This window comes from Macaca thibetana, chromosome X (genome assembly GCF_024542745.1).
Source record: "Macaca thibetana thibetana isolate TM-01 chromosome X, ASM2454274v1, whole genome shotgun sequence".
In the NCBI taxonomy this organism is placed as follows: domain Eukaryota; kingdom Metazoa; phylum Chordata; class Mammalia; order Primates; family Cercopithecidae; genus Macaca; species Macaca thibetana.
Window position 1 is genome coordinate 101251907 of NC_065598.1, and position 27696 is coordinate 101279602.

Consider the following 27696-nt stretch of genomic DNA (forward strand, 5'->3'; position numbering starts at 1 on the left):
ACATGCCAAAATGTAAAGACCATCGAGGCTAGGAAGAAACTGCATCAACTAACAAGCAAAATAACCAGTTAATATCATAATGGCAGGATCAAGTTCACACATAACAATATTAACCTTAAATGTAAATGGACTAAATGCTCCAATAAAAGACACAGACTGGCAAACTGGATAAAGAGTCAAGACCCATCAGTCTGCTGTATTCAGGAGACCCATCTCATATGCAGAGACATACATAGGCTCAAAATAAAGGGATGGAGGAAGATCTACCAAGCAAATGGAGAACAAAAAACAGCAGGGGTTGCAATACTAGTCTCTGATAAAACAGACTTTAAACCATCAAAGATCAAAAGAGACAAAGAAGGCCATTACATAATGGTAAAGGGATCAATTCAACAGGAAGAGCTAACTATCTTAAATATATATGCACCCAATATAGGAGCACCCAGATTCATAAAGCAAGTCCTTAGAGACTTACAAAGAGACTTAGACTCCCATACAATAATAATGGGAGACTTCAACACTCCACTGTCAACATTAGACAGATCAACGAGACAGAAAGTTAACAAGGATATCCAGGAATTGAACTCATCTCTGCAGCAAGCAGACCTAATAGACATCTATAGAACTCTCCACCCCAAATCAACAGAATATACATTCTTCTCATTACCACATCACACTTATTCCAAAATTGACCACATAATTGGAAGTAAAGCACTCCTCAGCAAATGTACAAGAGCAGAAATTATAACAAACTGTCTCTCAGACCACAGTGCAATCAAACTAGAACTCAGGACTAAGAAACTCAGTCAAAACCGCTCAACTACATGGAAACTGAACAACCTGCTCCTGAATGACTACTGGGTACATAACGAAATGAAGGCAGAAATAAAGATTTTCTTTGAAACCAATGAGAACAGAGATACAACATACCAGAATCTCTGGGACACATTTAAAGCAGTGTGTAGAGGGAAATTTATAGCACTAAATGCCCACAAGAGAAAGCAGGAAAGATCTAAAATTGACACTCTAACAACACAATTAACAGAACTAGAGAAGCAAGAGCAAATACATTCAAAAGCTAGCAGAAGGCAAGAAATAACTAAGATCGGAGCAGAACTGAAGGAGATAGAGACACAAAAAACCCTCCAAAAAATCAATGAATCCAGGAGTTGGTTTTTTGAAAAGATCAACAAAATTGACAGAACGCTAGCAAGACTAATAAAGAAGAAAAGAGAGAAGAATCAAATAGACGCAATAAAAAATGATAAAGGGGATATCACCACCGACCCCACAGAAATACAAACTACCATCAGAGAATACTATAAACACCTCTACGCAAATAAACTAGAAAATCTAGAAGAAATGGATAATTCCTGGACACTTACACTGTTCCAAGACTAAACCAGGAAGAAGTTGAATCCCCGAATAGACCAATAGCAGGCTCTGAAATTGAGGCAATAATTAATAGCCTACCAACCAAAAAAAGTCCAGGACCAGATGGATTCACAGCTGAATTCTACCAGAGGTACAAGGAGGAGCTGGTACCATTCCTTCTGAAACCATTCCAATCAATAGAAAAAGAGGGAATCCTCCCTAACTCATTTTATGAGGCCAACATCATCCTGATACCAAAGCCTGGCAGAGACACAACAAAAAAAGAGAATTTTAGACCAATATCCCTGATGAACATCGATGCAAAAATCCTCAATAAAATACTGGCAAACCAGATTCAGCAGCACATCAAAAAGCTTATCCACCATAATCAAGTGGGCTTCATCCCTGGGATGCAAGGCTGGTTCAACATTCGCAAATCAATAAACATAATCCAGCATATAAACAGAACCAAAGACAAGAACCACATGATTATCTCAATAGATGCAGAAAAGGCTTTTGACAAAATTCAGCAGCCCTTCATGCTAAAAACGCTCAATAAATTCGGTACTGATGGAACGTACCTCAAATGAACGTACCTCAGTGAAATAAAAGAGGACACAAACAAATGGAAGAACATACCATGCTCATGGAGAGGAAGAATCAATATCGTGAAAATGGCCATACTGCCCAAGGTTATTTATAGATTCAGTGCCATCCCCATCAAGCTCCCAATGAGTTTCTTCACAGAATTGGAGAAAACTGCTTTAAAGTTGATATGGAACCAAAAAAGAGCCCGCGTCTCCAAGACAATCCTAAGTCAAAAGAACAAAGCTGGAGGCATCACGCTACCTGACTTCAAACTATACTACAAGGCTACAGTAACCAAAACAGCATGGTACTGGTACCAAAACAGAGATATAGACCAATGGAACAGAACAGAGTCCTCAGAAATAATACCACACATCTACAGCCATCTGATCTTTGATAAACCTGAGAGAAACAAGAAATGGGGAAAGGATTCCCTATTTAATAAATGGTGCTGGGAAAATTGGCTAGCCATAAGTAGAAAGCTGAAACTGGATCCTTTCCTTACTCCTTATATGAAAATTAATTCAAGATGTATTAGAGACTTAAATGTTAGACCTAATACCATAAAAACCCTAGAGGAAAACCTAGGTAGTACCATTCAGGACATAGGCATGGGCAAAGACTTCATGTCTAAAACACCAAAAGCAACGGCAGCAAAAGCCAAAATTGACAAATGGGATCTCATTAAACTAAAGAGCTTCTGCACAGCAAAAGAAACTACCATCAGAGTGAACAGGCAACCTACAGAATGGGAGAAAATTTTTGCAATCTACTCATCTGACAAAGGGCTAATATCCAGAACCTACAAAGAACTCAAACAAATTTACAAGAAAAAAACAAACAACCCCATCAAAAAGTGGGCAAAGTATATGAACAGATATTTTTCAAAAGAAGGCATTCATACAGTCAATGGACACATGAAAAAATGCTCGTCATCACTGGCCATCAGAGAAATGCAAATCAAAACCACAATGAGATACCATCTCACACCAGTTAGAATGGCAATCATTAAAAAGTCAGGAAACAACAGGTGCTGGAGAGGATGTGGAGGAATAGGAACACTTTTACACTGTTGATGGGATTGTAAATTAGTTCAACCATTATGGAAAACAGTATGGCGATTCCTCAAGGATCTAGAACTAGATGTACCATATGACCCAGCCATCCCATTACTGGGTATATACCCAAAGGATTATAAATCATGCTGCTATAAAGACATATGCACACATATGTTTATTGTGGCACTATTCACAATAGCAAAGACTTGGAATCAACCCAAATGTCCATCAGTGACTGACTGGATTAAGAAAATGTGGCCATATACACTATGGAATACTATGCAGCCATAAAAAGGATGAGTTTGTGTCCTTTGTAGGGACATGGATGCAGCTGGAAACCATCATTCTTAGCAAACTATCACAAGAACAGAAAACCAAACACCGCATGTTCTCACTCATAGGTGGGAACTGAACAATGAGATCACTGGACTTGGGAAGGGGAACATCACACACTGGGGCCTATCACAGGGAGGGTGTGGGGGGAGGGATTGCATTGGGAGTTATACCTGATGTAAATGACGAGTTGATGGGTGCTGACGAGTTGATGGGTGCAGCACACCAACATGGCACAGGTATACATATGTACCAAACCTGCACGTTATGCACATGCACCCTAGATCTTAAAGTATTAAAAAAAAAAAAAAAAAAAAACTGTACCACACATATTTATGAACACATGTATTCTTGTAAGAACTGGAAGCACTATTCTGTGTAGATTTGTTAGGTCAAATTTTGTTGTAGTCAAGTCTTCTCAGTCATTGGTGATTGTTTATCTGTTTGTTCTATTATTTACTGAAAAATGGCACGCTAAGATTTCCACCAAGCCTGTTGGTTTTTCAACTTGAAACTACATCGGATTTTCCATTATATATTTTTGGACTATATTACTAGATGCACACGAATTTAAAATGGAAACTTTTTATCATTATTAAGTGATATTTTATATCCACCATATTACTTTTTGACCTAAAGTCTATTTCGTATAACATTGATATATGTATACCAGAATTCTTTCAGTTAGCATTCACCTAGCATAGCTCTTTCCATTTATTTTTCTATTTTCGTGTATCTTAGATGTGTCTTATAAACAGCATACGGTTGGATGTTTTCAACGCAATCTGATTTTTTTTTTTTTAGTTGGGGCAGTTTTTTCATAATTACTACTTTATGGATTTAAATCAACTGTCATTTTTTTTTATTTTTCTTACTGTCTTTTATTTTATTTTTTGTCCTTTATTTTCTTAGTTCAAATTACCTGAGTATATTTTAATCATTCCATTTATTTTATTTTCTCTACTTGTATGTAACCTGTACAAAGTTAAGTACCCTATTTCTTTTCGTGGTTACCCTAGAATTATGCATTGTACTTATTGTATCAATACCTAATGTTAATCAATACTTAATCTTTACACATACATACAGAACATACATACACACACATCTGAGTTTATTTGTTAAAGTACAGGAAAATATCTCTAAAGATGTCTCCAAATCATCTACAGTGGTTATTGCATGGGGCAAGGGGGAGGTTGGAGGGGAAAAGTGGGGGGATTCATTATGCTTATCACAGTGGTGCATATATATATTAAATAATAACAAAAAATTAGCCATCAAAAAAAAGAAAGTTATTAAACATCCAATATGCAACTGAGGGCACTACATTATTATTTTTAACTTTATGCTTTGTGTATTTTCTATGTTTCTAGATAAAAAGAAATGTGTCAAGATTTAGACAATAAATTTCCATAACATGGTCACCTTTATCCCCTTTCTTTAGTCAGCCAATACTATTCACTAAGGGCCCAATTCTGTTTTCCAGAATTCGTTAATTGAACTAATTCCTTTAGCCAGCATCAGTCAAGCAAAGAGACAAATAGAGAAAGACTGCTAACAATGTCCCAAAGGCAGTAAAAGATCCTAATGAGCCATTTAAATTGTCAAGTAAAGATTAAATGATGTTCGCTATAGTTTTAGCATTTAGTGTATTTGGTTTCTTTCCAACTCCTTGATAGAACAGTTAGTCTATTATGGTATTTCTAATGACTCACAGTTAACTAGAGATTTTGATTAACCAGAATGACTCTATTATTTCCAATACTAATTAATAGTCACTACAAACTTGAAAACATATTAGCCAGGCTCAAATCACCATGTAGATAATTTCTCAACAAATACTTGAGTTGAGTGCATATGGAAGCTATAGAGAGGCAGAGGCCAGACCCAAGGAGTTTAGGAACTCTGCCTGTGGGTAAAAATGGAAATGTTTAAGGAGTGGGGCAAAGAAGCTTTGTCCTTTGTGAAATACAGAGGAGCATTCCTGTCATCTCAAGGAAAGGTTATATGCTTTCTCTGGAATTTCCCATAAGATAAGAGATTGAAGTACATGTAACAGGAAGTATACCCCACTTAAGGGTACAATTTGGCATTGTCTTCCCAAGGATGAGAGAAAAGAAATCTCAAGTCTTCTGAGGTCTTTCTACCCTTCAGAAAGTAACGAGGAGGAGAGGGGTAGTAGGGCCAAGCATGCAGAACATTGGTAAAAGAGCAGCATTCCGAGTACAGCAGATTATGACATAGGGGCCAATAGAAGCTGTCCTCCCATAATTAGTGGTGTTGGTCAAGGGGCACTCTTTAGGCTAGGCCAAGATTTCTTAACCTCAGCGCTCTTGACATTTCAGGCTGGACAGTTCTTTGCTGTGGAGGGCCATCTTGTGCACTATAGGTTGTTTAGCAGCATCCCAAGCTTTGAACCACTGAATGCTAGTGACACCACTGTCCCCAGTTATGACAACCAAAAATGACTCCAGACATTGCCAAATGGTCTGTGGAAGTCAAAATTGCCCCTAAGAGAGAGCCACTGGTTTATAGGGACATTTGAAGACATACCCTTATGGTGATGGAGGATGATGACACTTTCACAGCATGGTTGAGTTCCAGCTATTACTCTACTAGGGATTAAAACCAAAGTTCTTTATGTATTTTTTGTTTGTTTGCTTGTGACCAGTGTTTCTGGGACTCATATTCTTCAAATTTTTACCAAATCAAATTGGTGGGGCTGGGGAAAATGCTTGATATTTTTTGAAAAATGTGACATTTCCCCAAATCTTCTCTTTCTAGATATAGCACTGTACTTTTCTTAAAGAAACATGGCATTCTACCTTGAATTGGTTATGACTTTCTAAATCCTCTGACAGTTAGTCTTTGTTCCTTACATTTTGGGAAAGGTTACTTTATCATTTGAAGGCCTGGGATTTTTCCCTCTATCATTAGCTCTATTTGGATTACTGAGAGAGCTAGGAAAGGCAGGTTCAGAGTTCAGGGACATAACCTTTGCCTGTGGCTATGTAAGTTGGTAAAGCTTCCTGTGTCAGTGACACATAGAGTAAATTCTCCCTTTATGTAACTATGCAATTTACCCATGAAGACAGAAAAAAAGGTTGATTTTTGTCCACACTAGAAATAATTCTTCTGCACAGTTCAACTCCTTAGAGAAATACTGCTTTTTTAGGTTAAGTAAGATTTTCCACTGGCATTTGTCATTGAGAAAAGGAAAAGAAGCTAGTTTTTAAAATATTCTTGGCCTTAGGAACCTAGGCGGATATATGCTCTTTTTTAAAACGGCGAGAGCTTTAATTGTATGACTATTTGGCATGAAAGACAGCAAGATTGTTTTTCTTATTATAAAGCTATCCCACACAGACATGATAAACAGCAGGAAAATCAGCCGAAGAAGAGAAAACCAAGGGGAATTAAGATTGTTAAGCCCATAGAAGAGCTGGCTAAGAGGTGACTTAGTAATGGTCTTCTAGGACCTGAAAGACAATCATTAGGACCAGATGCTCCCCATCTGCAGAGAGGGTGGAGACACAGGAAATGACACTATAGCAGGAGAAAGCTTAAGGAAGAGTTTACTGGCAATGAAGGATGTCAAACATCAAGAATACATTACTTTAGAGATTATACAATCACCTCTGGGCTGTTTTACATTTTGGTTTCAAACAGGATAGATTCTGTCTTGCGTGAGATGACTGAGGTGAGGTTTTGCATGAAGATCAAGAGAATGGACAAAATGATATCTCTAGATTCTTCTTAGTTCTATAATTCTGTGAAATCTGTATCTTTATATATTATTTGCACTATTGTCCCCTAAGGTGCTCATTTTACAATGTGCTTTTTGCATTATATTTTCACTTAACGGGGTTTCAATTTCTGTTATTCCTAGTTATGGAAATTTATTATGTGACTTTTGTACCCTCTTGGATTGTTGAAAACTGCAACTCTGCCTCACTGTTCTTCTCTTTTCCAATACTGTATTTTCTCCTTTTGTTAATTCTCTCACTTTTCAGTCATGTGTTTACTCCCTTGTGAAGACCTCCTGAAAGCAGGTGCAGGCTTTGCACAGTATTTAGCACAATGAGTGTTTTAAGGCAATTTAATAACTAATTATTATTTTATAATTTCAAAATGTAATGCAATATGAGAAAATGTGATCCCATACAATGATATTTTCATATAATCTATAAACTTTTCACTTGACCTTCACCGAGTATATGCCTTTAGAGCCACATTTGCAGTGTCTGTGTCAAAATAACCATTTGGTTCAGTAATTTTAAGGTAGGGGGTAGGTGGCTTGAGCTAGAAAGAGAAACTGTCAATCCACTTAACTGACAACTTTAGATTAAAATTATCATTTGATTTCCTTAATCTTTCTTTGTACTGAGTTGTGTTGGGTGACATGTAGGTATATACCTGTCTTGCTAAAAGAACCTACAGATCCATTTGATTCTAGCAAGAACCCATCAAATGCCAGAGGCTCCTCACTGCCTACAAAAAAATTCTTAATTCATCAGCCTCACACTCAAGGTTCTTAATCCTGACATGAACCTTTGTCTGCTATTTTGATTCCTCAGAATGTGTCCTCTTTTCTAACTAAACTGTCCCCATCATGTTATGCTTATCCTAAAATCCACTGCTTGCTCAGATGCTTTCTATTACCTGAAAATTACCATCCTCTCCAATTATCCAATCTTCTCTCTCTTCATTTTACTGCAATTATTATCATTGTCATCATAGATACTACTTGTTGGTCGCTGATCACGTTAAGACACTGTGATAAGCCTTCAAATTCACTTGCTTCTCTTTTCTTCCATTACCTGCTAACCTCTACAACAATAAAAGATTTTTAAAATGGGAAATTAAAATTAAAAGTTACATGCCAATCTCCCAATATTTCAATTCAGACAACAACCTGTTAACTAAAACAATTGAACTCATGGACATGGAGAATGGAAGATTGGTTACCAGAGGCTGAGAATTGTAGTGTGAGGGTTGGAAAGGAGGTAAGGATGGTTGATAAGTACCAAAAAATAGAATGAATAAGGCCTACTGTTTGATAAAACAATACGGTGAATATAGGAATATAGTCAATAATAATTTAACTATACATTTTAAAGTAACTTACAGAGTGTAATTGGATTATTTGTAACTCAAAGGATAAGTGTGTAAGGGGATGGATACCTCATTTTCCATGATGTACTTATTTCACATTGCATGCCTATATAAAAACATCTCATTTATTCCATAAATTTAGGTACCTCCTATGTACTCACAAAAATAAAAAAAAAAATGTATAAAAGCCAAGACAAGAAAACCTGATAACTGCAATGATAAAGGAAGGGTGCTTTCAGATATACCATGTTGATGCCAGTGGTCTAATTCCTTTATCAACAAAATATCACTTTTAGAAGGACTAAAAAGCAAAATGAAGAGTGATACAATTGCGACACTTTCTACTGTCTGATTCATGCTTTTTCAAATATCCAGGTTTATGGCTAAAATGTTAAGTGAATTCTCTTCATCAAAAATGTGCTTTACTTGTAGTCTGACATTCAAGTAATACAGATAATTGCAAAATAGGCTAAGACTGTTTATAACATTTTTGCAGCTGAACAAGTCCATTGGAACGTAAGAAGAGCAACATATTACAGAGCATCGTAAGCCAAAAGTCACTAAATAATTGGCAATACAGAAAACAATTTCAGAAATAGAAGATAAATGATTACTTTGTAATTAAAGAAATTATATATGTATACAGAATGAGATGGGTTGGGATGAGATGGGATGGCGTGTTGTATGGTGGGAGAGATGGGGTGCCCCATAAGTTTCCACTGTCACAGACCAAAGATTGGTACTTTGTGCCTGGGTCCTGATTTAGAGCCCAAATAGATTTTTGTTTCCAGTGCATAAAAGTGATACTTGGACACTTTTTAGGAACAGATCAAGTGTATGACCTAATATCACTTATGTTAGGCTTACAGCAGAAAGAAACATCCAAAGTTTTAAAGTACCAAATGAAAAGGTGTCAGCCAGCATGGCCATATTGAAGAAACTTCACTCTCAGAACCACAAGAGGATTTTCCACCATTTCAACCAAATCTAAAATTTCTTAAAAAATGCACATTTCTCTGGGGCTTCTGCCTACCCTTGCTCCAGGGATTGTCTGTCAATGGGATAAGTGGGAAGAGCAGGAAGGGAGAATTAAACTGGAGAGTGATCTCTACCTAGGTCTCACAGACTTTCCAAATTCATTTTCTTTCAGCCCAAATTCTGATGACAGGAAAACAAGTTGATGTGTTTCTGAAAGCCATAGTGGTGTGTTCTGAAAAGCAAAGAAGGGAAATTATTCTAAAATAGGAAGTCAATAAATGCCAGAAACATGACTTTGGTTGCAGTATTGAAATGGAGCTTACTTATTTGCAGAAAAGCAAATTAAATAAGATGTTTTTAGCCTGTTTGGTAATAGATATTGGTACACAAGCAATGGAGGACTAGAAAGGAGGGCTGAGGACTTTTAAATATTAAATTTAAAATATTCTGACCGAAAATAGTCAAATGGGATCATATTTGATATAGTTTTGAAGTGAGTTCTACATATGCATACACCCATTATTTGTAGTATCTTTGTTTTGGAGTAGATACATGAAAGGAAAATAATCACCATTGCATAATAGCAAGTTTTCATATCACAACCTGTTTGGTTATCTTTGTTTACTACTATTCAACAAAAAAGACAGAACATACTTATTGAGCACCTATTTTGTGAGAAGTACTATATTAGGTGCTCTAGGAGACCCAAAATAACTGAGATACAGATTATATCCTTCCAAATAATGTATTGTCCAGTAGTTATATCATTTTTTAATGCACACTTTACCTTTGTTTTATTTTCCTGCAAAGCAGAGACCATACGCCCTAACCAGTCACTCATTTGGGTTCGTGTTAAGAAGTGGTATGGTTTCTGGAGGACTTTATGGCAATATCTTTAGCTTGAGAGGTCTTTTGATTCTCTTCTCTCTTTTCACAGGGTGTAAAATTGACAAATTTTCCAAAGAATATCACAGATTCCTCTGTCTCTCAAATCAAGGGTCCTGGTTTTAGCTGCACAAGAAGCACATATTCTCCATTCTAAAGAAAGCAAAAACTCATTGTTCAGAATATTGTTTATTCTACTTCTGACTTTCTCTAGACTCATGGATCACACATAGGCTACATATAACTGTCCATTAATATCTTTGACCATGACAAACTATTTTAGATTTCTTTTTTACCTTTGTAAATAGAGTTCATTTCCTCCGTGTCACATTTATAGGCCCTACACAATCTATGATCACACTACTATTATGATTCTGACTCTGACTACTCCTATTACTACTACTACATACACACACATAAACACATACCCTGTACACTCATGCTATTCCTGAAAAAAGCATAAAGATATATAGTGGTAGAATGATGTTATCTGTAATGTCAAAATAAAAAATTGAGGACATCCCTATATATTCCTAGCCATCTGTAATTTATTATGAGTCTGTCATTTAGAAACTTATTCTAAATTCTTCTTGAACCTAATTGTATTTGTACTTTCAGCCAGTTCCATCAGTTGGAATATCAAACTCTGTGTGTCTACTACCTAGACACACAGAGTTTGTCTCTGTGTGGGAAGTATAAGTGTTCTGTTTAACTTTCATAACATTATTTCTAAGGAAATTCCTCTCTTTGGGATGTCTCAGATAATTTAGTGACCAATTTTGTGTTTTCTCATCCATCTGTACCTTGATATTGTGAACATGTACCTTACTCAGAGCTATACTTTCGTAGACTTGAGAGGTATGTCTTACTTTGCTTCTATTTCCCACTAGAGAGTTCAGCATGTAGTGGTATACTAAAAGACTTGAATCAACATAGTCATTATCATCATTCTTCTTTTGTTGAGATGGAGTTTTGCCCTTGTTGCCCAGGCTGAAGTACAATGGCACGATCTTGGCTCACTGCAACCTCCACCTCCCGATTCAAGTGATTCTTGTGCCTCAGCCTCCCAACTACCTGGGATTACAGGCACCCACCTCCATACCTGGCTAAGTTTTTTGTATTTTTAGTAGAGATGTGGTTTCACCATGTTGGCCAGACTGGTTTTGAACTCTTGACCTCAGGTGATCCACCCACCTCGGCCTCCCAAATTGCTGGGATTACAGGCATAAGCCACCGAAACCGGCCTATCATCATTAATCCAGTGACCTGTTATAGTGGCCATCTATCATGTTTGGAAGCACCAAATAAAAAAAAAAATTGACTTTCTAAAATCTACTTAAATAGATTACAGTCTGATTAGTAAGGTTATTATAACATGGCTGACCGACCAGACCTTAGAGTATTAGACCCATCCTTCTCACAGAAAGCTGCACAGACTAAGAAGTTAGAAAAAAAAAATCATTAACTCACCCATTCTCCAGTTACACATAGTTCAGCATGGAGAGAGTGATTCCATTTGTTTAGGGGAAAGTAAGGGAAGAGAACAAGAGTTTCTGCTTGGTGATCCAGGGAAATGCCCAAGACCACCAAAGCAATACCTCCACAAGTCAGCAAGAGCCACAGCATACCTGGGCTTTGGGTGCCCCCTAAAGCAGATATGACTATAGTGACAAAAGTCTTGCATTGCAACCCCCACATCCTTTAAATGCCTGGAAAACCTTCTCAAGAAGGGTAGGCACAAATAAGCTAAGATTGCAAACACTAAAATAAATAACTCTTTAATACGCAGACACTGACTAACATCCACAAGCATCAAGAACCCCCAGAGGATAGGCACAGTGGCTCATGCCTGTAATCCCAGCACTTTGGGAGGCCAAAGCACGTAGATCACTTGAGGCCAGGAGTTCAAGACCAGACTGACCAACAGGGTGAAACCCCGTCTGTACTAAAAATACAAAAAATTGGCCAGGTGTGATGCCTCATGCCTGTAGCCCCAGCACTTTGGGAGGCAGGCAGATCACGAGGTCAGGAGTTCGAGACCGGCCTGGCCAGCATGGTGAAACCCCATCTGTACTAAAAATACAAAAAAAAAAAAAAAAAAAAAAAAAAATTAGCCAGGCATGGTGGTGCGTGCCTTTAGTCCCAGCTACTTGGGAGGCTGAGGCAGGAGAATTGCTTGAACCCAGCAGGCGGAGGTTTCAGTGAGCCGAGATTGCACCATTGCACTCCTGCCTGGGTGACAGAGAAAGACTCTGTCTCAAAAAAAAAAATTAGCTAGGTGTGGTGGCACGTGCCTATAGTCTCAGCTACTTGGGTGGCTGAGGCGTGGGAATCACATGAACCTGGTAGGTAGAGGTTGCAGTGAGCTGAGATCATGCCATTGTACACCAGCCAGGGCAACAGAGTGAGACTCTTTCTCAAAAAACAAAACAAACAAAAAAACAAAACACAAAACAAAACAAAACAACAACAAAAAACCCCCACCAACACCACCCGGGAACACATAAACTCAACAAATGCACTAAATAAGACACCAAAGACCAATCCAGGAGAGACATAGATAGAGACCTTTCAGACAGAGAATTCAAAATAACTATTTTGAGGAAGCTCAACAAAATCCAAGATAACACAGAGAAGGAATGCAGAGTCCTATCAGATAAACATAACAAAGACATTGAAGTAATTAAAAAGAATAAAAAATATTCTGGAGCTGAAAAATGTAATTGACGTACTGAAGAATGCATCACATTCTCCTAACAGCAGAATTGATGAAGCAGAAGAAAGATTTAGTGAGCTTGAAGACAGGCTATTTGAAAATAAATACTCAAAGGAGACAAAGGAAAAGAATAAAAAACAATGAAGCATGCTTGCAAGATGTAGACAATATCCTCAAAGGGTAAATCTAAGAGTTTTTGGCCTTAAAGAGGAAAGAGAGAGAGATATTGGGGTAGAAAGTTTATTCAAAGATTTAATGACAGAGAACTTCCCAAACCTAGAAGAAGATATAAATATCCAATTACAAAAAGGTTATGGAACACCAGGTAGATTGAACCCAAAGAAGACACTTTAAGGCATTTGGGAGTTAATCAAACTCCCAAAGGTCAAGGATGAGGAAAGGATCCTAAAAGCAGCAAGAGAAAAGAAATAACATGTAAAAGAGCTGCAATATGTTCTGGAATCAGATTCTCAGTGGAAATCTTACAGGCCAGGAGAGAGTGGTATGATATATTTCAAGTGCTAAAGAAAAAAACTGTATCCTAGAATAGTATATCTAGTGCAAATGTCCTTCAAACATGAAGGATAAATACTTTCCCAAACAAAAGCTGAGGGATTTCATCACCACCAGACCTATCCTACAAGAAATGCTAAAGAGAGTTATTTAATCTGAAAGGAAAGGACATTAATAAGCAATAAAAAATCATCTGAGGGTACAAAACTCACTGCTAATAGTAAGTAACCAGAAAAACATAGAATATTACAACACTGGAATTATGGTATGCTAACTACTCATATCTTGAGTAGAAAGATTAAAAGATGAAGAAATAGAAAATAATAACTATAACAACTTTCCAAGACATAGTACAATAAGATATAAATAGAAATTTTAAAAAGTTAAGAAGCAGGGGGACAAAGTTAAAGTGTAGAGTTTTTAGTAATTTTCATTTTGCATGTTTGTTTATGCAACCTGTGTTAAATTATTATCAGTTTTAAATAACGGGTTATAAGATATCATTTGCAGACTCATGGTAACCTCAAATCAAAACAACATAAAACAGATATATAAAAAATAAAAAGCAATAAATGAAAACATATCACTGAAGAAAATTGCCTTCACTAAAAGGAAGACAGGAAGGAAGGAAAAAAGGAAGAGAAGACCACAAAACAATAAAAAGACAAATAACAAAATGGCAGGAATAAATCCTTACTTATCAATAATAACATTGAATGTAAATGAACTAAACTCTCCAATCAAAAGAGGTTCAGTGGTTGGATAGATTAAAAAAAACAAAAAACAAAAAACAAAAAAAAAAAAACAAGATCCAGTGATATATTGCCTAGAAGAAACACACTTTACCTATAAAAACACACAAAGGCTGAAAATAAAGGGATGGAAAAAGATATTTCATGTCAATGGAAAACAAAAAAGCAGGAATAGCTATCCTTATATCAGAAATAATAGATTTCAAGAAAAATTGTAAGAAGAGACAAAGAAGATCATTATATAATAATAAAGGAGTCAATTCAGCAAGAGGATATAACAATTATAAATATATAAGAACCCAACACTGGAACTCCCAGATATGCAAAGCAAATATTACTAGAGATAAAGAGAGATACAGCCTAATGCAATAGTGTCTGGAGACTTCAACACATCACTGTCAGCATTGGAGAGGCCTTCCAGAGAGAAAATCAACAAAGAAACGTTGAATTTAATCTGTACTACAGACCAAATGAGCTTACTGGATATTTACAGAACATTTCATCCAATGGCTGCAGAACACAATTTATTATCTGCAGCACATAGACCATTTTCGAGGATAGACCATATGTTCAGCCAAAAAACAAGTCTTAAAACATTCAAAAAAGTTGAAATTATATTCTGAATCTTCTCTGACCACAATGGGATAAAACTATAAATTAATAACAAGAGGAATTTGGGGAACTATAAAAATACATGGAGGCCAGTCTCAGAATCTCAAATATTATAGTTGTCTAATACTTATCAGTTTCTAATTTTTGTCAGCTGATTCATAGAGCAGCTTACTACTTTCAAAAGAGGAACAGTTTGAAAGCCATTCTGCATTCTTTTTCTACTTCCCAGTTGACACTGGAGTTGCTGCAGAGGGTTCCCTTTAAAAGTAGTTTAAAAGTATTCCATAAAATAAATGCAATATTTTTCATCTTTTCTTTCTTTTATTCGCTAAAGATATGGACTTACTTTCAAAGTCTGTTTTCTTCTTTACTGCAAAGTAGATTTGGCAGTCCTGTGCTAGATTCATTCCATTACAAACTTCAGATAAAAGGGCAGCAATAGAAATAGATTATTAAATCACTAGCCAGTTGTCTAATTACACTGTGAAATCAAAAGCATACCTCCTTTATTGTCACTTACAGAAACTTTCCCTATCTTAGCAAAATCTTCAATCAGTGTTTAGTTCTCATTCCTTTTCTTCTACACTCTTCCTACTTTATCTTCCACCAAAGCCAGAATTTTCACTGCTCTCATGCTTTTTTTCCCCTGTACATCAGAAGTTCTTCCAGTGATACATACAGAATGCTCATGCTTGTGAGTGGGAATAGCATATGAAAAGCTCTGTTAGCATGACATCTCTTTATGAGCTGATTCCACATCTTAGACAGAACTCTCAGAATCTCCCTTTGTAAAATCTTAGATTTTTACACTGACCTTTATGTTATATGGCTTGCGTTTTGTGTACCTGATCTCTTATTGGATGTGTGACTAATGTGAGTATCATCAACTGATACAAGGAAAGATGCCCAGAATAAACAAGTTGACCATGGTAGTGCTTTTGAAAAATATGCACACATTATTTGAAACTCCTCCCCTCAAGAGGTGGTGACTAGTTCCCCTCTCTTAGAGTATGGGCTGATCTTAATGCACTTCTAACAAATAGAGTAAAGCAAAGGCAGGTGTGTGTCACCTTGGCGATTCGATCATAAAAGGTACTGTGTCTTCCTCCTCACCGGCTCTCTCTTAGGTTGTTCAAGCTGAGGGAAATTTATAGCCATGTCATGAGGACATTTAGGTATCCTATGGAGAAGTCTACCATGGTGAGAAACTGAGGCTTCCTGCTAACAGCCATGTAAGTGAGCCATCTTGAAGTGGATCCTGAAGACCTAGTTAAGACTTCAACCTCCTAAGAGATACTGAACAGAACCAGCTAGCCATACACAAATATCTGACAAACAGAAACTGAAGTAATAAATGTTGATTATTTTAAGTCACTATGTTTTAGGCTATTTTATTACATAGAAATAGGTAACAGTATATTCATAGGTTTTAACAATTAGCCTATCACATCTCTCAAAAATGGTAAAGGGGATTCTCTATATGATACTTACCTATACAATTGACTCTTAAACAACATGTGTTTGAACTCTGTTGGTTCACTTACATGTGAGTTTTCTCCACAAATACATCAGAAAATTTTTGGAGATTTGTGACAATTTGTAAAAACTAGGAGATGAATTGCTTAACCTAGAAATATCAAAACAATAAGAAAAAGTTATGTCATGGATGCACAAAATATATGTACATCCTAGTCTACTTTATCATTTACACAAATATAATATACAAAAGTATATTATGAAAAGTTAAAGACCCTGTATCAAAAAAGTTTAAATTTATCAAAACTTATACAAACACAGACCATACATGGTGCCATTCCCAGTTGAGAGAAATGTAAACAAATGTAAAGATGCAGTATCAAATTATAACTGCATAAAATTAACTGTAGTGTGTACTATACTACTGTAATAATTTTGCAGCTACCTCCTGTTATTGCAGTGAGCTCAGGTATTGCTAGTACCACTTAAAATGCTGTGTGCTGCTAATCATCTTCATGTGAGCAATTCCTCTCTCCCGTAAATTGAGTATCACAGAAAAAAAGGGATCTCTGGTGTTATTTATGTAGTTTTCATTGATTTTAGTGCAATACCATAAGCTTTGGATAATACCATGAGAACCCATATAAATTGCCACGAGTGATGCTGGAAGTGTCCCCAAGAAGCAGAAAAAAGTCTTGACATGACAGGCAAAAGCTGAATTGCTTGTTATGTACCATAGATTGAGGTCTGCAGCTGCAGTTGCCTGCCGTTTGAAGGTAAAATAATCCAGCTTGAAGATTATTGTAAAAAAAAGAGAGAGAAAAGAAAATTTGTGAAGCCATTGCTGCAGTTCCACAACCAGATGCAAAAATGTTGCACTTTTTGAAAAATACCTTTTTATTTAGTATTGAAAATGAAGCTTTTAGATAAGTGCAGGATTGCTCTAAGAAAGGCATACCTATAAACTCTAACACGATTTAAGCAAAAGTCAAGTCAATATATGACAACTTAATATGAAGCATACAAAGTTGAAGAATTTAATGCCAGCGAAGGATGGTTTGATAATTTTAGAAAGAGGTTTGGCTTTAAAAATGTCAAGATAACAGGAGAAGCAGCTTTTGACAACCAAGAGGCAGCACAAGTTTCCAGATGCCATTAAGAAAATCATTGAGGAGAAAGGATATCTTCCTCAACAGGTTTTTAATGCAAGTGAAAGTGCCATATTCTGGGGAAAAAATGCCACAAAGAACATTTGTTGGTAAGGAAGAGAGGCAAGCACCAGGATTAAAGGCAGGAAGAGACAGGCGAATTCTACTCTTTTGTGTAAATGCAGTCAAGTTTATGATAGGATTGCTCCTATTTATAAAACTGGTAACCCCTGAGCCTTGAAAGGAAAAGATAAATACCAGTTGCCAGTCTGTTGATTGTACAACAAGAAGACCTGGACAATCAATGAAAATCCTTTTTCTGGATTGGCTCCATCAATGCTGAAGTCAAGAAGCACCTTGTCAGTAAGAGACTGCCTTTAAAGTTCTTTTGATATTGGACAATGCCCCTGACCACCAGATGCCCCTGTGAGTTCAACACCACTGGCATCAGAGTGGTCTACTTTCTCCAAAACAGAATATCTCTAATCTAGCCTCTGGATCAGAGGGCCATAACAACCTTTAAGGCTCATTACATACAATACTCTGTGGAAGAGATTGTCAATGCTATGGAAGAAAACCTCCTCAACAGAGAGAGCATCAGGGAAATCTGGAAGGATCACACCATTAAAGATGCTGTCTTTGTTATAGGAAAAAACCATGAAAACAATCAAGCCCAAACCAATAAACTCCTGCTAGAGAAAACTGTGTCCAGATATTGTGCATGACTTCACAGGATTTATGAGAGAGCCAATCAAGGAAATGATGAACAAGAGAATACATTTTCTCTTTCTTATGATTTTCTTAATAACATTTTTTCTGTAGCTTAAATTATCAGAATACAGTATATAATGCATGTAGCATATAAAATATGTGCTAACTGATTATGTATGCTACTGATAAGGGACCAGTCAACAGTAGGCTATTAGAAGTAAGTTTTGGGTGAATCAAATTATATGTGGATTTCTACCTGCGTGTGTGTGGAGCAGGGGCAGTGGGGATTAGCGGCCCTAACCCCTGCATTGTTCAAGGGCCAACCATAGTTGATAAAAAATCAGTCAAGTCATCAAGCATAGTGGATTTTCATACGTTCACCCTTGTCTTGAATAGTTATAGCCCAAGGAGCTCAGCCTTACATAAAAGGAAATTTTATGAGCCTTTATTTTATGTGTATGTGTGTGTGTGTGTGTGTAATTTAAGCCACCTTAACAAAGCATCATATTGTACTTTTTTTCCTCCTATCATTTGGGAGAACGAAAAGCCAACCTACAAGAGAAAACCTGTTACATTTTTATGGATGGAATTTTAAAACACTTGACCTTTTGAAAACTATATTCACGATAATATTATTTAACATTACTTGTTTTTCTGAAAAAGACAAGATGTTTTCTTTCATTTTGACAGATTAGAAGATATTAAATTTCACGGTAAATTGTTTACTGAGTTACTGAAATAAAATATTAATTCACCAGCTGAGTATGTGTTTATTGAACTGGATTTTTTTTTTTTTTGGTCCTTTTAATGGTTTTTCGAAACGGGTTTTTGTTTTTTGTTTTTTTTTTTTTGCTGTTTTGAGCAAACATGAAGCACAAAATACAGAAATTTTTACTTTCCCCAACTCAAAAACTAATAAAAAACCCACTTAGCTTTATGATTCATTTCAAATCATTTTAAAATTATCTAACATTATTTTAATAGCAAGCTGCAGCTCACAATTAGTTGATCTCTTTGTGATCTTTACCATGTTTTCAACAATATTTAAATAAAAATAAGATTACTTATTTTTGTGAATTATGTGGATTCCAAAATAAGTTAGAGTAAAAAGCAGGGTGGGTGTTTCTTAACCTTGTACAAAAAAGCAATGAAAGATTTCCCACGTTGATTATTTCCCATTCAGTACGCTTTCTGGGATTCATTGGTTCAAGTTTTCTCTGTCTTCTGCACATGTGCTTCATGTCCCCAAAGGATGTGAAAGGGGTAAATATTTTATATTACTTATTTATAGAAAATCCTGGCTTGTCCCACCCACAATTTCACCCTGGTACCCCATAGTCAAATACCTGAGATTTCATTTCTTAGAAGATAAACTCAAGCATCACATTGTCCTGGTCTTGCTGCATTCTTCTCTTCTTTTTCCACCCAAAGCAATTTTTCTAATTAATTTTTAAATGTTGAAATGACCATTTTACAATCCCATGCAGGTGTAATAGATAATTCAGAAAATCCCATATACTCTTTACCCAGTTTTCCCCAGTGGTAAACTCTTCTAGAACTACAGTGTAATCTGACAACCAAGATACTAACATTGATACAGTATAACACAGAACAGTTCTATCCTGACAGAAATCCTTCATGTTGCACTTTTATAGTAACACCCATTTCCCTCCCACCACTATCCCCTATTTAACTCCTGGTAACCACTAAACTTCTCTCCATTTCTGTAATTATGTTATTTTGAGAATGTTAAATTTGTTTATTTTTCTAAAACTTTTACAGTGTTACATTTTACATTTGAGTCCTCAATCCATTTTGAATAATTTTTATTGTATAACTTGTGAGGCTTAGTTCAGGGTTCATTATTTTTTGCCTATGGATGTCCAGTTTTTCTAGCACCATTTGTTGAAAAGCCTATCTTTCCTCCATTGAAGTACTTTTATATTTTTGTAAAAAAATCAGCTGGGAATATTTGTGTGACTCTATTTTTGTGTTTCCTGTTCACACACACACACACAAACACACACACATATATATATATCTCCACCAGAGCACACAGTCTTGATGACTATAGCTATATAATAAATCTTGAAATCAAATGGAATGATTTTTCCTACCTTTTTTTTCGCAATATTGTTTTAGCTATTCTAAGTTCTTTGACTTTTCATATAAATTTAGTGTAATCTTGTCTATATCTAAAAAAAAAAAAAACTAACTGGAATGTTGATAGTAATGCATTAAACCTTTATAACAATTTGGAGTAAATTGACATCTTTACTATGATGAGTCTTCCAATTCACAAACACACTGTGTCTCTCTAGTTATTTAGATCCTTTTTGATTCATTTATTCAGTGTTCCATATTTTTGGCATACAAGTCCAGCACATGTTTTGTTAATTTACACCTAAGTACTTTATTTTTTCAATGATTGTAAATGACACTATATTTAAAATATTTTTGGGTGTGTGTGTATATATATATTATATATAGAGAGAGATATATATACCTATACATATATACTATATATATATATAAATATATGTATTTATTTATTTATTTGAGACAGAGTTTTTGCTCTTTCACCCAGGCTGGAGTGCAATGGTGCAATCTTGGTTCACTGCAACCTCCGCCTCCCGGGTTCAAGCAATCCTCCTGCCTCAGCCTCCTGAGTAGCTGGGATTACAGGCACCCACCACCACGACCCGCTAATTTTTGTATTTTTAGTAGAGATGGTGTTTCGCCATGTGGGCCAGGCTGGTCTCAAACTCCTGACCTCAGGTGATCCACCAGCCTTGGCCTCCCAAAGGGTTAGGATCAAATGCATGAGCCACCACGCCTGGCTGGTTTTTATATTTTTAATTAGTGTCTATGAATTGATTTCTTAGTTTATAGAAACACAGTTGATTCTTGTATGCTTATATTATATCCTGAAACATTGCTAAACTCTCTTATTAGTTCTAGGAGTTGTTTTTTTTATTTTTTTATAGATTCCCTAGGATTTTCAACATAGACATCATGTCATCTGGAAATAGGGGCAGTTTTATTTCTTTCTCTCCAGTTTGCATGTCTTTTATTCTATTGTTTTGCTTTATTGCACTGGCTAGAACTTCCAACAGTGTATTGACTAAGAGCAGTGATTTTCAGCTGTTGATAAGGGGTCATTTGCTCTGTCTGCTTTCAAAAATTTGTCTTTGTGTTTAGTTTCTGGAAGTTTTAACATATTGTGTCTTAGTATGGATTTCTTTGTGTTTACCCTGTTAGAGGTTCACCCAACTTTTTAAATCTATAGGTTTATATTTATACCATATATGGAATATTTTAGGCATTATTTATTTGAGTACCAACATCTTTTCCTTTTCTCCCCAGGACTCCAATGTCTTGAATGTTGAACCTTTTGTTGTAGTCACATAGGTCCTAGACTATCCATTTTTTTTTTCTAGTCTATTTTCTCTCTACTGTCCAGAATGAGTAATTACTATTCTATTTTCAATTCAGTGGTTTATTTCATCTTTCCCCTCCATTCTGTTTTTGAGCCCATCTATTGAGCTTTCTATTTCAATTATTGTACTTTTTAATTCTGGAATTTTCATTTGGTTCTTTATATTTCTAATTCTTTGCTGGGACTTTCTATTACTATACTGAGGCTTCCTATTTTTAAACTTGATTCATGTATCTTCATAATTGTTTGCTGAAGTTTTTTATTACCACTGTTTAAATAATTGCTACATAATTTTAATATCTCTGTCATCTTGGTGTTGGTATCCATTACCTTTGTTCATTTATTTTGAGATTTTCCTATTTTCGGAATAACTACTAGCTTCCAATTTAAACCTAGACGTTTTGTACTATGTTCTTATTTAAACCTTCTATTTTAGCTGGCTTTCTCTAATACTGCTCCATCAGGGAAAATAGGGGAATTAGCTCATTGTTACTAGGTGAAGGTAGAAGCCCAGGTTCCTTATTCAGCTTTCACTGACACCCAAAGTGAGAGTCTCCTAACTACTTCTACATAGGTGAGAGTTCCAGGTTCTTCCATGGTCTCCACTGATACCTTAGTGGAGGTGGCTTTATTATTACTTGGCAATTGTGAAAGGCCTCCTCCGACAGAACCCCTGTGGGGAGTAGAGGGATGTCTCATTACAGCTGAGTCGGGGTAGAAGTCCAGACTTCTCACATGGTGTCTCACACAGATACTGCAAAAGGGCAAGAAGAATGTGATTCTCATTAACAACAAGCGGGGATTAAAGTCTTAGCTTTCTATTTGGCCATCTCTGATACCATCCCAATGGCGTGCTAGACAACTTGTTACAGCATCCTAAGAGTGAATGTCTAGGCTCTCCAATTATCCTTTGCTGGCATGGGCAGGGGTGGTACCATATTTTTTTTCTGTGATGTTTGGTTGGACTATAATAATTATTGTCCAAAAGCTTTCTATCTTTCTAGGCTTCCCCTTTTTTAGCCTTTTAGATAGGAAGAGCAGGTCTTTGTTGGGCTTTTTATGTCTGCGACTATTGCCATTTCTGGGTTTCTGGCTTATTCAGCAACAAGTCTGGTGTATATGAGACACAAAGAAGACCCAGGGACCTAACCACTGTGTCATTCCTTGTGTCCTGTAGTCCTTAGCCCGTCTGCCTTCTTCTCCCTGTTTATCAGCATCATCTTATGTTTGCTTTATACATAATATCCAGATAGCTTAGTTGTACCTCGCGGGAAAAAATAGGAGAAATTATAGCAACTCTATCTTCCTAGAAGCATAAGGCTTTATTTTTAGTTTTAGTTTCAGTTCTGGGGTACATATGCAGTATGCGAAGGTTTGTAACATAGGTAAACGTGTGCCATGATGGTTTGCTGGACCTATCAACCCATCACCTAGTTATTAAGCCCAACATGCATTAGCTATTTTTCCTAATACTCTCCCTCCCCCCACCCCACCCGCTGACAGGCCCCGGGGTGTTGTTTGCCTCCCTGTGTCCATGTGTACCCATTGTTCTGCTGCTACTCATAAATGAGAACATTTGGTGTTTGGTTTTCTGTTCCTGCATTAGTTTGCTGAGAATTATGGCTTCCAGCTTCATCCATGTCCCTGCAAAGGACATGATCTCATTACTTTTTATGACTGCATAGTATTCCACGGTATATATGTACCACATTTTCTTTATCCAGTCTACCATTGATGGACATTTGGGTTGACTTCATGTCTTTGCTATTGTGAATAGTGCTGCAATAAACATACACATGCACGTATCTTTGTATAGAATCATTTATATTTCTTTGGGTATCTACCCACTAATGGGATTGCTGGGTCAAATGGTATTTCTCGTTCTAGATCTTTGAGGAATTGCCACACCGTCTTCCACAATGGTGGAACTAATTTACATTACCAACAACAGTGTAAAAGTGTTCCTCTTTCTCTGCAACCTCGCCAGCATCTGTTGTTTCTTGACTTTTTAATAATGGCCGTTCTGACAGGTATAAGATGGTATCTCATTGTGGTTGTGATTTGTATTTCTATAATGACCAGTGATATTGATCTTTTTTTTCATATGTTTGTTGACTGCATGAATGTCTTCTTTTCAGAAGTGTCTGTTCATGTTCTTTGCCTGTTTTTTAATGGGGTCGTTTGTTTTTACCTCATAAATTTGTTTGAGTTCCTTGTAGATTCTGGATATTAGACCTTTGTCAAATGGATAAATTGAAAAAATTTTCTCCCACTCTGTAGGTTGCCTGTTCGTTCTAATGATAGTTTCTTTTTCTGTGCAGAACTCATTAGTTTAATTAGATCCCATTTATCAATTTTTGCTTTTATTGCAATTGCTTATGGTTATTTCATCATGACATCTTTGCCCATGTCTATGTCCTGAATGTTATCGCATAGATTTTCTTCTAGGGTTTTTATAGTTTTGAGTTTTACATTTAAGTCTTTAATCCATCTTGAGTTAATTTTTTAATAAAGTATGAGGAAGGAGTCCAGTCTCAATTTTGAGCAAATGGATAGCCAGTTCTCCCACACTATTTATTAAATGAGGGATTATTTCCCCATTGCTTCTTTTTGTGACATTTGTCAAAGATCAGATGGTTGTAGATGTGCAATCTTATTTCTGAGTTCTCTATTCTGTTCCATTGGTCTGTCTGTTTTTGTACCATTACCATGCTGTTTTGGTTATTGTAGCCTTACGGTTTAGTTTAAAGTCTGGTAGCGTGATGCCTCCAGCATTGTTCCTTTTGCTTAGGATTGTCATGGCCATATGGGCTCTTTTTGGTTCCATAAAAAATTTGAAATAGTTTTTTTTTTTTTTAATTCTGTGAAGAATGTCAATGGTAGTTTAATGGGAATAACATTGAATCTATAAATTACTTTGGGCAGTATGGTCATTTTCATGATATTGGTTCTTCCTTTCCATGAGCATGGAATATTTTCTCATTTGTTTGTACCCTCTCTGGTTTCCTTGAGCAGTGGTTTGTAGTTCTCCTTGAAAACGAACTTCACTTCCCTTGTTAGCTGTATTCCTAGGTATTTTATTCTTTTTGTAGCAATTGTGAATGTGGGTTCATTCATGATTTGGCTCTCTGCTTGCCTGTTGTTGGTGTATCTGAATGCTTGTGACTTCTGCACATTGATTTTGTATCCTGAGAATTTGCTGAAGTTGCTTATCAGCTTAAGAAGCTTTGGGGCTGAGATGATGGGGTTTTCTAGATACAGGATCATGTCACCTGCAAACAAAGACATTTGGATTTCCCCCCTTCCTATACGAATACCCTTTATTTATTTCTCTTGCCTGGTTGCCCTGGCCAGAACTTCCAATACTATGTTGAATAGGAGTGGTGAGAGAGAGCATCTTTGTCTTGTGCCAGTTTTCAAGGGGAATGCTTCCAGCTTTTGCCCATTCAATATAATATTGGCTGTGGGTTTGTCATAAATGGCTCTTATGATTTTGAGATATGTTCCTTCAATACCTAGTTTACTGAGAGTTTTTGACATGAAGGGATGTTCAATTTTATTGAAGGCCTTTTCTGCATCTATTGAGATAATCATGTGGTTTTTGTCTTCAGATCTATTTATGTGATGAATTACATTTATTGATTTGCATATGTTGAACAAGACTTGCATCCTGGGAATGAAGCCAACTTGATCGTGGTGGATAAGTTGCATGATGTGCTGCTGGATTTGGTTTGCCGCATTTTATTGAGAATTTTTGCATCAATATTCATCAGGGATATTGGCCTGAAGTTTTCTTTTTTTGTTGTTTCTCTGCCAGGTTTTGGTATCAGGATGATGCTGGCCTCATATAAAGAGTTAGAGAGGGGTCCTTCTTTTTCAATTATTTGGAATAGTTTCAGAAAAAATGGTACCAACTCCTCTTTATATTTCTGGTAGAATTCAGCTGTAAATCCAACTGGTCTTGGACTTTCTTTGGTTGGTAAGCTATTTATGATTGCCTTAATTTTGGAACTTATTATTGGTCTATTGAGGGATTCAACCTCTTCCTGGTTCAGTCTTGGGAGGGTGTGTGTGTCCAGGAATTATCTGTTTTCTTTAGATTTTCTACTTTATTTGCATAGATCTGTTTATAGTATTATCTGATGGTTGTTTATATTTCTGTGGGTCAGTGGTGATGTCCACTTATTCATTTTTTATTGTGTCTGTTTGATTATTCTCTCTTTTCTTCTTTATTAGTCTAGCTAAAAATATGGAACACTTCATGAATTTGCGTGACATCCTTGTGCAGGGGCCATGCTAATCTTCTCCGTATTGTACCAATTTTAGTATATGTGCTATCAAAGCGAGCACAGCATAAGGCTTCTAAAACCATTTTTAAAAATAAAAATTGTGTCCAGCTGGGTACCTCTTCCACTGGTAGAAAGTAATGAGCTCACTTAAGATCACTGAAACATCACAGGAAAGACTAGAGCTCATTCACAGTAGCTTCCATCTCATCGTAGTTTGATGCAGTCTGTTGGTAATGATAAATATTTTTCTAGACACAATTTCTCTTGATTGGTTAGCTGAAAGGCAGGAAAGCTTTCCAGTCTCTCTATGTGGACTGAGCTGATTATGAAGAGACCACAGAAAACTTATCTTTTCCTTGATGGCATCAGACTCAATAGAATCCACTTAGGGACCGTACACAGGAAAGCAAGATGGGGCTAACTAAAGTAATGTAGGAAAAAAGTATTCTCTTGTACCTGATGATCCCCCTTTGGCAAAGGGGAATCTCTGTCACTTAAATATCTATGTCTCTAAAGGAACCTGCTAAAGGTTACTGCTAAATACTGGGAAATTGGTTTTACCATTAGATTTTGCTTGATACTACATTGCAGGGGCTGCTTCCCAAGGCACAAAAGTGTTAGATAAATGTCTTCCTCAATAATTACATAGTAACAACTGAATGTGTAACTACATGACACCTTGTCAAAACTCAATAATAATTACATAGTACTTTCGTTTTCCTCAACTAGTGCTATTATATCAGAGAAACAGGTATACTAAATCATAATGCTTTAGTGATGACATATTTATTTACTAAATCATCAGGTATGACATGAAATTTCTTCTTAAGTTATATTTAACAAGATACATAGTAATTTCATTATTTTCTGCTGTTTGCTATGTGAAGTAAACCTCCAAAGTTTTAAAGTTTCAAGTGTCCCTTGTGGTTGTTATTGTTCTTGTTTTTGCCAGATCAAAGAAAATGTCACCTGTTCTAGCAGTTGCTGAGAAATTGACCCTCTTTGCATGAAATGTAAGCACTGGATCCCATAGGACAAGTAAAACTTCTTTAACTTGATGATTTTATTCAATAAGTCTCTATACTGCACATTCTAAAGCTCACACTACTTTGCTCATTCTGTGTTACTTAAACTTCTGTAATTTCCTCTACTCCTAATCACCAGGCTGTATAGAACAAACAAAGATAAATACTTGCATTAAGTTGCAGACAACTTTAACAATCTGATTTTACAAAAGTCAGAAAGTAATTGTTTTTCCTGGTGATCCTTATTTGAAATGAAGCAGTTCAATGGCAGGCAAAGATTATTTTGGTGGAAGAAGGGGCTGTCCTGTGCTGTTTAGTAGTACACCACTGGCCTTTACCAGCTAAATGTCAGTAGCATTTCCCACCAGTTGTCACAACCGAAAATGGCTCCAGACATTACCAAATGTACCCTAGGGGGCCAAAATTGTCCCTAGTATGTATACTCTAAAAAAAGATTAAATGGAAGTTAAATAACGTTCTGATGGAGATTGCAGTATAGTCAAATTCTACCACATATTAGCCCATTAATGAAGTGAAGCTATTCCAGAAGAACATTTCCTGAGAAGAAAGCTGTATCCCCTGCCCATTTGTAGTTAAGTGCCAATAGGGAGTTTATGTCACCTCCTGAAGGCCCAATTATTTGCCTGATATCAAAAGTATGGTTACATTATCCTGTGCCTAGAA

The 27696-nt window shown here is 36.3% G+C and overlaps 1 protein-coding gene and 1 non-coding gene across 2 annotated transcripts in view; one reads left to right on the forward strand and one right to left on the reverse strand.

The window, feature by feature from the left end:
* Window positions 1-27696, forward strand: part of IL1RAPL2 (interleukin 1 receptor accessory protein like 2) — a 604886-nt gene that overhangs the window by 481753 nt on the left and 95437 nt on the right. The window lies entirely within an intron of this gene.
* LOC126946945 (U6 spliceosomal RNA) lies at window positions 25942-26048 on the reverse strand. Its single transcript, XR_007722810.1, has one exon. It is a non-coding gene; the product is annotated as a U6 spliceosomal RNA (small nuclear RNA).